Source organism: Gobio gobio, assembly GCF_949357685.1.
Source record: "Gobio gobio genome assembly, chromosome: 9".
Classification (NCBI taxonomy): Eukaryota; Metazoa; Chordata; class Actinopteri; order Cypriniformes; family Gobionidae; genus Gobio; species Gobio gobio.
This window is the reverse complement of record NC_137115.1, coordinates 53,294,997-53,309,011: the sequence shown is the minus strand read 5'-3', so window position 1 is coordinate 53,309,011 and position 14,015 is coordinate 53,294,997. Positions and strand designations below refer to the sequence as shown.

Here is a 14,015-nt window from a genome sequence, read left to right as displayed (position 1 = left end):
AAGAAGCATTTACTAGACAAGCAAACGTTTTTGTCTTGTTTTGGGGGAAAATAACTAAAAATTAAGGGAGTTTTTGCTTAAAATAAGCAAAATAATCTTGTTTTCTGTTTGAATTAAGATTATTTTGCTAATTGTAAGCAAAAACTCACTTAATTTTGAGTTATTTCCCCCCAAAACAAGACAATTTTTATTTGGCTAGTAAATGCTTCTTGTTTTGAGAATTTTTAGATGTTTGGACCAGAAACAAGACAAAAATACTAAGTAAGAAAAGCATTTTTTTGCAGTGTGCCTGCTCAGGTCTGATGTGCCACACTGTACACCCGAATACATTTGAGGTAATTGGTTACATCAAAATTAAGTTAAGAAATTCAAAGTTGAAGGAAGCAGAACTGGCAGATTTTTACACTGCAAAAAATGCTCTTCTTATTTAGTATTTATTTCTTGTTTCCAGTCCAAATCTGCTTATCTAAAAATTCTTAAATCAAGATATATTTACTGGATAAGTAAAATGACATAAGATATTTTTTTCCTGTTTTCTGGGGAAAAAAATTAAAAAGAAGTGAGTTTTTGCTTAAAAAAAGCAACATTATCTGCAAATGGGGTGAGAAAAATAATCTTATTTCTGTTTGGGATACAAGAAACAAGATTTCAATCACCATTGCTTATTTTAAGCAAAAACGTATGTCATTTTACTTATCTAGTAAATGCATCCCGATTTAATAATTTTTCGATATTTAGACTAGAAACAAGATAAAATTACAAAGTAAGAAGAGCATTTTTTGCTGTGTAAATTGTACTCAGACATTTTAATTGCTCTTGACTTGAATTATTTGAGTAAGCTAACTCACACATTTAACTTAAAATGATCATGAAATCCTGTTATCGTGTAACCCAGCATAACAGAAACTCTCCTAAATTAGCAGAGCAACACATTAAACACTTCTAAATCTCCCAATTAATGTTAAAGTGCCCCAGTTACGATATATTTAAGGTTTCTAATTTTGTTTTGGAGTCTCCTACAACTATTTGACATGCATCAAAGGTAAAAAAAACAACGGTAATTTTCTCATAATATACATTGCACATCACATTTGTGACCCTGGACCACAAAACATTTTTTGAAATTGAGATTTATACATCATCTGAAAGCTGATTCCATTGATTCCAAGATGCTTCCCATTGATGTATGGTTTGTTATTGGACAATATTTGGCCGAGATACAACTGAAAATCTGGAATCTGAGGGTGCAAAAAATCTAAATATTGAGAAAATCGCCTTTGAAGTCGTCCAAATGAAGTCCTTAGCAACGCATATTACTACTAATAATATTTTTTTTATGATATATACACTTTAAAATATCTTCATGAAACATGATCTTTACTTAATATCCTAATGATTTTTGGCTATTGTCACAAATATACCCGTGAGACGCATGACCGGTTTTGTGCTCCAGGGTCACATTTTTCAATGATTCTCAAACGACTCGTCGACTGAATCAGTCTTTCTAAATCCCTCCTTTCCGCGAGCTACTCTGCTCTGATTGGTCAGATGGCCCAGTCTGTTGTGATTGTTCTACTCTACTCTGATTGGTCAGATGGCCCAGTCTGTTGTGATTGGTCTACTCTACTCTGATTGGTCAGATGGCCCAGTCTGTTGTGATTGTTCTACTCTACTCTGATTGGTCAGATGGCCCAGTCTGTTGTGATTGGTCTACTCTACTCTGATTGGTCAGATGGCCCAGTCTGTTGTGATTGGTCTACTCTGATTGGTCAGATGGCCCAGTCTGTTGTGATTGGTCTACTCTGATTGGTCAGATGGCCCAGTCTGTTGTGATTGGTCTACTCTACTCTGTTTATTGTCCCCCTCAATTGTTCGATGAAATTTATGCCCATATCCCACGTTGAAAGACGGGTCAAGTTGGTCGTGGGCGGACAACGTACAACATAGGCCGGCATTATGCAAATATATTTTCTAGTGATGTAGAACCGTAACAGTGGGATTCGAACCACAAACGTTTAGGCAGTTCAGAGTCGATAATTTTTTTGGGGGGAGACAATAACTTTATTTATCGTGCACTTGTTTACAACTTTGCAGAATGTTTACATTCAGAAACCTCAACATTACACACCGCATGACAAGGAATGATAGGGGCACTTTAATATTGCACAAAAAAACATTATATAACACTTAATTTTGGTATTGTCAAGGCAAAGCATGCTGGGAAATAGAAATCCCAGCCCAGTTTCAGTTAAATGTAAGTTAGTCTAAATTAAAAGAAACAAGTTCATGAACTCAAAACAATGAAACAATTCAGATTACTTAAAATGTGTCAGTTTGGTGAACTCAGAAAAGTTAATTTGCTTCAACTCATTTAATTTAAGCTTCCCATACACGAACCAGTTTATTGTTTTGAGCATTTCATTTCATCAAACATGCGGTCCATAAAGTTCAGCTGGTCGTCAGAATGTTCCTGGCAGACCTGGATGGTGTTAGAGCTGTCTGGATGGCCAATAACAAAGGATTTACGCTCGCTTTTATTAGTCTATTCATTTATTAGTGGTTTGCTTTGTGGTTTGGGCTGTCCATCACTCTCTGGGGTATATTCGGGGAATAGTCCCCCATCGGTCACTGCTGGAAAACCAGTGACATCATGAGGCAGTTTTGTCACGCACGTGTTTCGGACAAACACACAATAGAGAAAAACATGGTGGTTTGTATTGGACTTCAAAGATTGAAGTGCTCTAGGTTGGAAGTGGACATATGTTCAGAGTCGCTGTCAAGACTCTGACATAACAGGGCTGCTCTACTTTCAGATAACATATGGAGTCTAAACAGGGCTGGAGGGCGTTTTGGTTCACCAACAGTGGAGTGGACTTTAAACTGTCTATCACACTCTTTTGAGCCGCATGAAGGTCATTTATCATAACTCGCTCTCTCTACACACAAATAAGCACAAATGCACAAAAAGTATCCACTACAAAGAAAAGGAAAAATCTTTTAGAAATAAAGCTACTCTTTGTATTCATGTTGGTTTCATAAAAAAGCTTACATTTAAAGTGTCAAATTTATTTTGAATACATGAGTGTGTATATTTTACATTTTTATCAAAACAAATATCATTAATTTTTCATTCATAAATATCATTACGTTTTTTAGGAGTTGCACCATATGACATTTTGCATGGCATCTAAGAGTGTCCACGATAAAGAAAATAAAATATCTTAAAAATAAAGCTTAAAAATTGGCCAATTTCTCTGAATGTACTCTTTGTATTTATGTTAGTTTAATAAAAACTTACATTTGAAGTGTCATGTGGTGTAACCAGCAAGTAATTTTGTTTTCTTTTTCCCTTATACTGCGTTCACACCAAACGCGAATAGAGCGAGTAGTTTCAATGTTACTCAATGTAAAGACGCGTTGACACGTGTCTGGAGGTCCTGTGGTGCCATGGACGCAATTTAGCCTCAATCGCACGTCCAGTTTGCACAAAATACGCAAATTGAGCGTCTTGCGCGAGTGATTTTATTTGGTGCTTTTTGTGCATTCACGCGTTTCGCATCTGCCGCAGAGTTGAAAAATCTGAACTTTGGCGTCTATTCACGCCGCATTAACCAATCAGGAGCCTGCTTGCTGCTGTCACATGGTAAAGTGACGTGATGAGAAACCCCGCATAATTTAAAAATACTACTGTTATTGTGTCTGTTTTAAGACTTTTTCAGGTGAGAATGATCTGTGGTTTATTTATAAAGAGGCAGAGTGGTGTTTTATGACATATTTCTCCTGGAGCGCCTTGAACGGCGCTATTTAGCTTCAAACGCTCGATTTATAAGCGCGTCCATTTCGCTGTGGAGTGGATTCAAAATATTCAAGCGTCCAACTAGACGCGATAGACGCAAATTTTATGCTCTATTGGTGTTTGGTGTGAACGCAGCATTACACCTTGAATACATGCAAGTGTGCACAATAATTATTATTTATTTATATCTTCAATGTTTTTTTAATTTTATTTTTTCAAAACAAATATAATTCATTATCAATAGATACATATCATTAAGTTTTCCTTGCATCTTGAATACGTGTTTGCACATGAATTATTTTAATTAAAAAAACAAATATCAATTATTAATTCATAAATATCATTACTTTTTTAAGGAGTTGCACCATATGACATTTTATATGACATATAAGAGTGTCTTCGATAAAGAAAAGGAAAAAATCTTAAGCTTAAAAATTTGCCAATTTCTCTGAATGTGCTCTTTGTATTCATGTTGGTTTTATAAAAAAAGTTTACATTTAAAGTGTCATGTGGTGTAACCAGCAAGTAAACATTTATACCTTACACCTTGAATACATGAGAGCGTGCACATTAATTATTTAATTTGAAGTTTATCATGTGTTAATTATTAATTCATAAATATATATATTTTTAGAAGGGGCACCACATGATATTTTACACGATAAAGGAAAGCATTTTTTAAAATCTAGCTTAAAATGTGCCCAAACATTTTTCTTGTTGTATTCATTATGATTTCATAGAAACGTTTACGTTATTTTCGGTGTAGCCATCAAGTAAAATATAACATTTTCCCTACACCTTCAATACATCTAAATATCTTTATATAATATATATCTTAAAAATGTTTTAAATAAAAAGTAAAAAAATGTTAACAAGCTGTGAAATAATAAAATATAATGCCAAACTACTATCAGGTTTTCTTTTGAATGAAATGATGATATCAATATAGTTGTATATTTTTGGTGTGGCATTAATTCAGAAATTAAAAATGTGTTCAACAGAGAAGAGCTGCATTAAAGCTTGTATACGTGTGAATCGAATGCGACCCAGGTCACAGGAACACAATGGCCTGTCAGTCAGTGACGTGTTGTTAACAACTGACCTCAAACCCAAAAAGTCCAATGACCTCATCCCGTCGCACTGTAAAACTTGCACGTCGATGGCTGAAAACAGTTTCCTAGGGAGGTCACCGTGCACTGCGAGGCTTCTCACATCCACAACACTAACAGAAAATGAAGCATTTACAATCTCTTGCGGCTGCCAAGAGCAGTGATTCACGGCCAGAGGCTGTGGAAAAACTTTTATAGGACATAACCATAACATCTACTACATGTTGTACATTTATGGGCCAGTGTGGCAGTGGTGGTATATACACTTTTATGGACAAGTAATCCTTGTGATTAACATCTGTTTGTCAGTTGAGCGAATGCATTGCATAATATTGACTGGAAATAACTTTAGGGCATAATCTATGTGATCTATTTTCTGTCATCACCTTCTTTTGTTCATTTAATTACGACTCTGAATTCTGCTCAGGGCTTTGGGTTGTATTTGCAGTTCAGTTGTGCTTTCTGCCTGACTTATGGTTCTGACAGGTCAGTTTAGACGACGTTTATGGTGGGATGTTGTTTTTTGAGTTTTACTACACTGTGTCATTAAATAAGAGAAAACGGCCCTACCAAATACACCCACTCCCTATGATTTTGTTTTCCAGTGTCCTCAATGCTTTGGCTTATTCTGTCACTTTTCGAGTGATTGATTATGTTTGTCTTACACCCTCATAAGGCCTACACACGTACAGAAACAGGAGAAATGTCCTCATGTAACCGCTCTCCACCTCCTCCACAGGTTCAATTTCTTACTGTTCCTTTAAGATTCTTTACCATGGCCTCAACACAAACGACTTCAAATGGGCCAGTTTCAAAATCACCAAGAAAGTGCCAGGCACTGATCATTTATTCATCCTGGAAAGCTGATAAATGATTGAGGAACGATCACCAGGTGTCCCCATTAAATACTTAATTGCCTTCGCAATTAGATAAGGGATGAACCTGTGACACTGCGTCTCATGAAGGGAGAGGCAGGGTCACATTGGGTGCGTCCCTAGTTCAGTACTCAGGGCACTGATCAGGAACTGAAGTCCCACTGAAGTGCCTTGAAACACGCAGCATTATTCAGTGTGTTGATGTAATTTCCACTGAAACAGGAAGACAGGGTGGGGCATATCGAGCAGCTCCTCCCCTTTTTTTAAAACAGCCAATAGTGTTTAGTTTATATCACAGCTCAGAACCGTTGAGCTCTGTAAAGCCATCCATATTGCTTTAAAATATCATTCTGTGCAGAATTAAAATGGGTCCAATACGTTTTCTGGTCTGCGTCTGTGCTGTCGTGACTCTGGACCGACTCGATCACATGATCCGCTCTGTGCTGTCGTGTCTCTGGACCGACTCGATCACATGATCCGCTCTGTGCTGTCGTGACTCTGGACCGACTCGATCACATGATCCGCTCTGTGCTGTCGTGACTCTGGACCGACTCGATCACATGATCCGCTCTGTGCTGCCGTGACTCTGGACCGACTCGATCACATGATCCGCTCTGTGCTGTCGTGACTCTGGATCGACTCGATCACATGATCCGCTCTGTGCTGTCGTGACTCTGGACCGACTCGATCACATGATCCGCTCTGTGCTGTCGTGTCTCTGGATCGACTCGATCACATGATCCGCTCTGTGCTGTCGTGACACAGGACCGACTCGATCACATGATCCGCTCTGTGCTGTCGTGACTCTGGATCGACTCGATCACATGATCCGCTCTGTGCTGTCGTGACACAGGACCGACTCGATCACATGATCCGCTCTGTGCTGTCGTGTCTCTGGATCGACTCGATCACATGATCCGCTCTGTGCTGTCGTGACTCTGGACCGACTCGATCACATGATCCGTTCTGTGCTGCCGTGACTCTGGACCGACTCGATCACATGATCCGCTCTGTGCTGTCGTGACTCTGGACCGACTCGATCACATGATCCGCTCTGTGCTGTCGTGACTCTGGATCGACTCGATCACATGATCCGCTCTGTGCTGCCGTGACTCTGGACCGACTCGATCACATGATCCGCTCTGTGCTGTCGTGTCTCTGGATCGACTCGATCACATGATCCGCTCTGTGCTGTCGTGTCTCTGGACCGACTCGATCACATGATCCGCTCTGTGCTGTCGTGACTCTGGATCGACTAGATCACATGATCCGCTCTGTGCTGTCGTGACTCTGGATCGACTCGATCACATGATCCGCTCTGTGCTGTCGTGTCTCTGGACCGACTCGATCACATGATCCGCTCTGTGCTGTCGTGACTCTGGATCGACTAGATCACATGATCCGCTCTGTGCTGTCGTGACTCTGGATCGACTCGATCACATGATCCGCTCTGTGCTGCCGTGACTCTGGACCGACTCGATCACATGATCCGCTCTGTGCTGTCGTGACTCTGGATCGACTCGATCACATGATCCGCTCTGTGCTGTCGTGACTCTGGATCGACTAGATCACATGATCCGCTCTGTGCTGTCGTGACTCTGGATCGACTCGATCACATGATCCGCTCTGTGCTGTCGTGACTCTGGATCGACTCGATCACATGATCCGCTCTGTGCTGTCGTGACTCTGGATCGACTAGATCACATGATCCGCTCTGTGCTGTCGTGACTCTGGACCGACTCGATCACATGATCCGCTCTGTGCTGTCGTGACTCTGGATCGACTAGATCACATGATCCGCTCTGTGCTGTCGTGTGTCTGGATCGACTCGATCACATGATCCGCTCTGTGCTGTCGTGACTGTGGATCGACTCGATCACATGATCCGCTCTGTGCTGTCGTGACTCTGGATCGACTAGATCACATGATCCGCTCTGTGCTGTCGTGACTCTGGACCGACTCGATCACATGATCCGCTCTGTGCTGTCGTGACTCTGGATCGACTAGATCACATGATCCGCTCTGTGCTGTCGTGACTCTGGACCGACTCGATCACATGATCCGCTCTGTGCTGTCGTGACTCTGGATCGACTAGATCACATGATCCGCTCTGTGCTGTCGTGACTCTGGACCGACTCGATCACATGATCCGCTCTGTGCTGTCGTGTCTCAGGACCGACTCGATCACATGATCCGCTCTGTGCTGTCGTGACTCTGGATCGACTCGATCACATGATCCGCTCTGTGCTGTAAAAAATTTCATGAGGACTTTAAGGGCTCAATGTCCAAAGTCCTTCAAGTGCACTGAAATGTTTGCTCCCTAAAAAGTCCCAAAATGCACCGTGAAAACCAGGGAGCATCAATGCTCACTATATTCCCTCATGTGTCCCAATGTGTAGTGAGCCATTACTGTCCTTACCAGCATCTGAATTCATGTACATGACTGATTTACGCCCTATAGGAAGCTAGGGAGCTAATTGAGATGCACCCATACATAGAACCACTGATTAGCAGTGCTTAGTTCTTAATGAAGTATTTTGGGTTTTATTTAGGGAATATTTTATGAACTGGCCTTAAAAGGTGAGGTCTCTAGCAGCACCAAACTGAACTGTAAAAATAATCCAAACAGTTTTGCCAAACCCTCCCCCCGACATCTTCCATTGTCACGGCCAAACTCATGCCATTGTTTAGACCAGAGGTTTACATGTTGGGCCGCTCAAGCAAACAGAGCCACAGGTTGTGTTTGAAACTGAAGCTGCCTCGCTGCCCAGACAGTCAATTACTTAACTGACAGCATTTAAAGGCACCATTTAAGGGAACTGATTTTAAACTGCCTTGCAAGCCAACTTAATGTCACTCCTAATGAGTTTTGGAGATTTCCAAGTGAATATTTAATGACTGCAGTGCTTATTCCTAGAAATGGAACAGAAAGTCAGATCCATTGGATTTGAATGTAGCCTAATGACTTCCTCTGTATCCTGCTCGAGAAAGCTTTATAGTTGTCTGTAAACATTAAAGTAAGATACTTTAAATATTTATGCTAAGAATATACATCTATATTCTGTAAGTATGTAAGCTTGTTTCAGTAATTCTGCAATTCTGACTTTATAACACGCAATTCTGACTTTATATCATGCTATTCAGAATTACGAAAAAAAGTCAGAATATATAAACTCACAATTCTGAGAAAAATGTCCCCCTCATTTCCCCCTCAGAATTGGACTTTATAACTTGCATATAAAAGTCGCAATTAATGAATTAATCGCAATTAAGTCACATATAAAAGTCACAATTATCTTTTTTATTTTTTTATTTTGTGGTGGCAACAAGCTTCCATAATAAAGTTGTCCTTGCAGGTTAAATTCATAATTTTCTAATGTACCAAGTTGGTAGGTTCTCTGTATAATTTACAGCAATTATAACGCACATTCATAACGCAATTGTGATTTGATTCTGATTCACTATAAAAGAATTAGAATCGAGTCAAAATCAAATCGAGAGCTTGTGAATAAAATCTGTGGGGAAATGTGAATTGATACCCAGCCCTGTAAATGCATCAAAATGATACTTTTATGAAGCAAGGATGCATAAATTGAAGTGACAGTCAAGTCATTTGTAATGTGTTACAAAAGATTCATATTTTAAAAAATATTTCTATTTCAGATTAATGCTGTTCTATCAAAAAATTGTGTATCAGGGTTTCCACAAAAAGTCTTCTGCTGCTTCTGTAACGTATGGGGTACCTCAGGGCTCTATTTTTGGGCCGTTACTTTTTTCCCTTAATGTGATTCCGCTGGGCTCTACATTTAATAAATATGGCATTTCATATCATAGTTATGCTGATGATACACAATTGTATCTTCCTTGTAAATCAGGAAGTAATGTGGCTGAAAGTTCTTTTTAGTTTGATCAAAGAATTATCTTAAAAAGGTTATACATGGTTTTATATCTTCGCGCTTGGATTATTATAATGCGTTATATGCAGGGGTTTGCCAATCATTCCTTGTTGAGGTTACAACTTGTTCAAAATGCAAACTGCTGACAAATACTAAGAAGAGAGACCATATAACTTCAATTTTGGCCTCTCTTCACTGGCTACTGATAAAACAACGGATTCAGTACAACATTTTGTTATTTGCTTTAAAGCCATCCATGGTTTGACTCCAGAGGACATCAGGGATCTTTTAAACATTCAGTCCTCTGCAAGATTGCCAAGGTCAAACTCCCAGATTGTGCTTAAGATTCTGTACACATGTCTAAAGTGTAGAAGTCATCATACTTTTTCAGTCGATTATGGAAGGATCCTTTTTTCTTCTGTACAGATCTTCAAATCACAACCTATTTGTACTCACAGGCATATGATACGTGGTTGATTGATAATTGATTGATAATAATAGCAATAATAAATGTTTCTTGAACACCAAATCAGAATATTAGAATGACTTCTGAAGAATTAAGTGACACTGAAGACTTCTTAGAAAATGGTACTGTATGTGTTGTCAGGCTGTTGAGTTTTGGTTCATGTTTGTTTTCATGTCTTTTATTTTGTAATTTTACCTCAGTCATGTTTCCTGGTTCTTGTAATGTGACCTCCTTGCCCTAATGTGATCATGTGCTTCCCTAGTTTCATGTGTCTTGTTCTGATTGGTTCCCTTGTCTATGTGTCATGTTCTCATTGGTTGGTCTAGTCATGTGTCTATAGTTCTCATTGGTTTATTGTCTTGTCACGTGGTTGAGTTCTGGTTGTTCATTGGTTGTCATAGTCATGTGTTCCCCTAGTCTCTGTATATATAGTCCTCATATTTGCCTTGTCAGTTTGTCGAGTATTGCTTCGTGTAAACCGCTGTTGGTGAGTTCTTTGTCAAGTCATTGTTTCTGTTTGCTCTCTTTGGATTATTGACAATAAAACTGCACTTGGGTTCATCTACACTCACCTCCAGTGGATCTCTACATTACATAAGGATGCACAATATATCGGCCATCATATCGGTAGAAAATATATTAAAGGTTTAGTTCACCCCAAAATGAAAATTTCCTGATAATTTACTCACCCCCATCTCATCCAAGATGTTCATGTCTTTCTTTCCTCAGTTGAAAAAAAATTACTTCTGAGGAAAACATTCCAGGATTTTTTCTGTTGTGAACTTTTATCTTCTAAAGTGTAGGAAACTCAGAAGATGAAGACCAGGAGACTTCGGGATCAAACAGAAGTTATTCTTTTAATGAGAACTCTCTGTGCTGCAGGTCGTCCGAAAACAGTCTGATTTAACAGTACAAAATAATGCAATTTATCTACATTTCAGGGGGAGGGATTATACAGCAGGGGAGGAGACACACCACAAAATAGGGACACACCCCAAACATTCCTGTCTCATCAGCCGTAATTCAATCAGCATAACAGAGTCATTCAAATGCATAGATGCTAATCCAATCACTCAGGCAGTATTGCTCTAAACTTGTCATGGTAAATAGTCAGGAAGTGCATAAAGACAAAAGACTTAATGTCTCAAACACTTAAACGGTCTGACGTGATCTCCTTAGAATTTCCTCAAGTTTACTTCAAAATGTAAAACACAAATATAGATAATGTTTTCAGTTATATTCTATTACATTGGAACCTATATATAACAATGTATAATTTGTCATTTGTAATCCCACAATCACATAATGCTTTTCAATTGCAACCAAAATGCTGAAGGTCCAAATCAATGCAGTTTCAAAGCACTTCGATGGGCTCCAGAGGCTCTGCGTGATCCCAGAATAGGGTCTTATCTAACGAAACGATTGGTCAGTTAAATTTTTTTTAAATGAATATACTTTTTAACCTAAATTGCGAGGTGCTATGGATGACCTAATCACGTCGGAAAGGTCACGCTAGACGTAGGCAGAAGTACCGCCCCGTTAGGGTTAGGAAAATGATTTAAAATCGTTCAATATCGTTGTTTTACCTTCTTTTTTTTTGCTAAAGGGCGTTTGTATTATGGTGCGTTCACACCGGACGCGATTCGCACAAGTGATTTACATGTTAAGTCAATGCAGAGACGCGAAATGGCATTCTGCGACGCGATTCGCGCGATTGAGGCGCCACGAAGGACGCGAATTGAGCGGTTTGAACGCGCGATTCGCGCGAATCGCTCAAGTTGAAAAATCTGAACTTTGGCGGATATTTCGCGCCGCGTTTACCAATCAGGAGCTTGCTCTAGTAGTGACAACAATGAGGAGAAAATCTGTATATTAATATCTGGTTCAGACAATATGATTATCACTGTGATAACATTAAATGACATGAAACACAACCCAGTCTCTTTTTGTTAAATGCAAGTTTATGTATGATCAATAATACAAAAGTATAAGTAATGTATAACAAGCTATACATGAAATAAAGCAAACAATGCAGTCAAACATTCAAAGTCAGTGCTAGTAGGCTAACGTTACAACTGCAACGTACAGTTATAGCCTAAAAATATAAAGTAATGAAACTTATCTTTGCCCTCAGCCTAAACGATTTGCCAGGGAACAAATTATAGATCCATGAGACCAAAGATCAGCCGTTACAAGACGAATTATAGCTCGAGACACACCACAGAGACATCAGAGCTAGCGGCAGACGGCAGAAGGACTGGCCGAGGAAAGGTTGCCCTCGCCGGCTTTGACGACGCTGACCGCCGCTGATCCACTGGAGCTCACAACTCCGAACACGGCAGATAAAATGTTCAAATAGGCACTGTTTATATAAATAAACCACAGATTTGAGCTTTAAACAACTACATTATCGACTGAAAAAGTCTTAAAACTACGTTTTGTCACACATTAACAGTAGATATTAACAAAAAAAAGACATGTAAACACAGCCCATGTTAGCCATTTCTCAACGAGACGAGTTTCGCGTCTGTTGTGCAGTGAATGTCACGCGCGATTCACGCAAATTTCACGCGCGATTCGCGCGAGTAAACTCAAAATGTACACGCGTCCACCTTCGCGCGATTAGCGCGAATTGCGTCTGGTGTGAACGCCACATTAGTCTTCACACGAGCGCTTTGTAAACACAGGGCTGTGCAAGATAAACAAATTAGGTTAAAAAGTATATTCATTTAAAAAAATTTTTTTTAAATGACTTATGGTTTTGCTAGATAAGACCCTATTCCTCATCTGGGATCACGCAGAGCCTCTGGAGCCCATCGAAGTGCTTTGAAACTGCATTGATTTGGACCTTCAGTATTTGGTTGCAATTGAAAAGCATTATATGATGAAAAATCCTGAAATGTTTACTTCCAAAAACTTAATTTCTTTTCGACTGAAGAAAGAAAGACATGAACATCTTGGATGAGATGGGGGTGAGTAAATTATCAGGAAATTTTCAGTTTGGGGTGTACTAAACCTTTAAAGCCGATAAATAATGCATTATTAATCAGCAGAGACATTTCAGATGCGCACTGTTCACCATGATGTTAAATTGCTTGAAATATGATTGGAATCACTTCAAAAAGGAAAATATGGTCACGTCTGTCATTTGGCTACATAAAATTATAATTAGAACATCCTAATTGTGTGTTTGGGACATGGCTTTTAATGCTGAGACTTTTGATTTTGTAATCAGGCTGTCAAAAATTATATACAAATTTGGATTTGGATTTAAATTTATCGGTCAATATATCGGTTATCAGCTTTCAAATATGTGACCCTGGAGCACAAAACATAAGTCATAAGTCGCACAGTATATTTGTGGCAAAAGCCAACACATTGTATGGGTCAAAATTATCCATTTTTCTTTTATGCCAAAAATCATTAGGATATTAAGATCATGTTACGTAAAGATATTTTGTACATTTCCTGCCATAAATATATAAAAATGTTTGTAATATGCATTGCTAAGGACTTAATTTGGACAACTTTATTTTCAAATAGTTGTATCTCGTCCAAATATTGTCCTATCCCATCACCACATCAATGGGAATCTGATTTATTCAGCGTTCAGATTTTCCCTAGTATGTGTATGAGTGTTTACTCTCATATCCACACGGTTTAGCTTAAAAGTGAAGGCTCTTGTATTAAGAACTATTAATAATGTGATTAGATTACACTGTCTTTGTCCACTAACAATGCTGACTAGATGTTGCTTAGTAAGTAATGGTGTCAGAGGAATGTCTTCCAGTGATGTGATCATGGCATCGGGTTTTAAACACGATCAATAATGCAACCGTCAGTTTCAGATCACGTAAACCCGGCGGATCGCTT

The 14,015-nt window shown here is 39.1% G+C and overlaps 1 protein-coding gene across 2 annotated transcripts in view; it reads left to right on the top strand.

Moving 5' to 3' along the window:
• Window positions 1-14,015, top strand: part of kcnab1a (potassium voltage-gated channel subfamily A regulatory beta subunit 1a) — a gene marked incomplete at both ends in the record, with an annotated part of 179,998 nt that overhangs the window by 12,195 nt on the left and 153,788 nt on the right. The window lies entirely within an intron of this gene.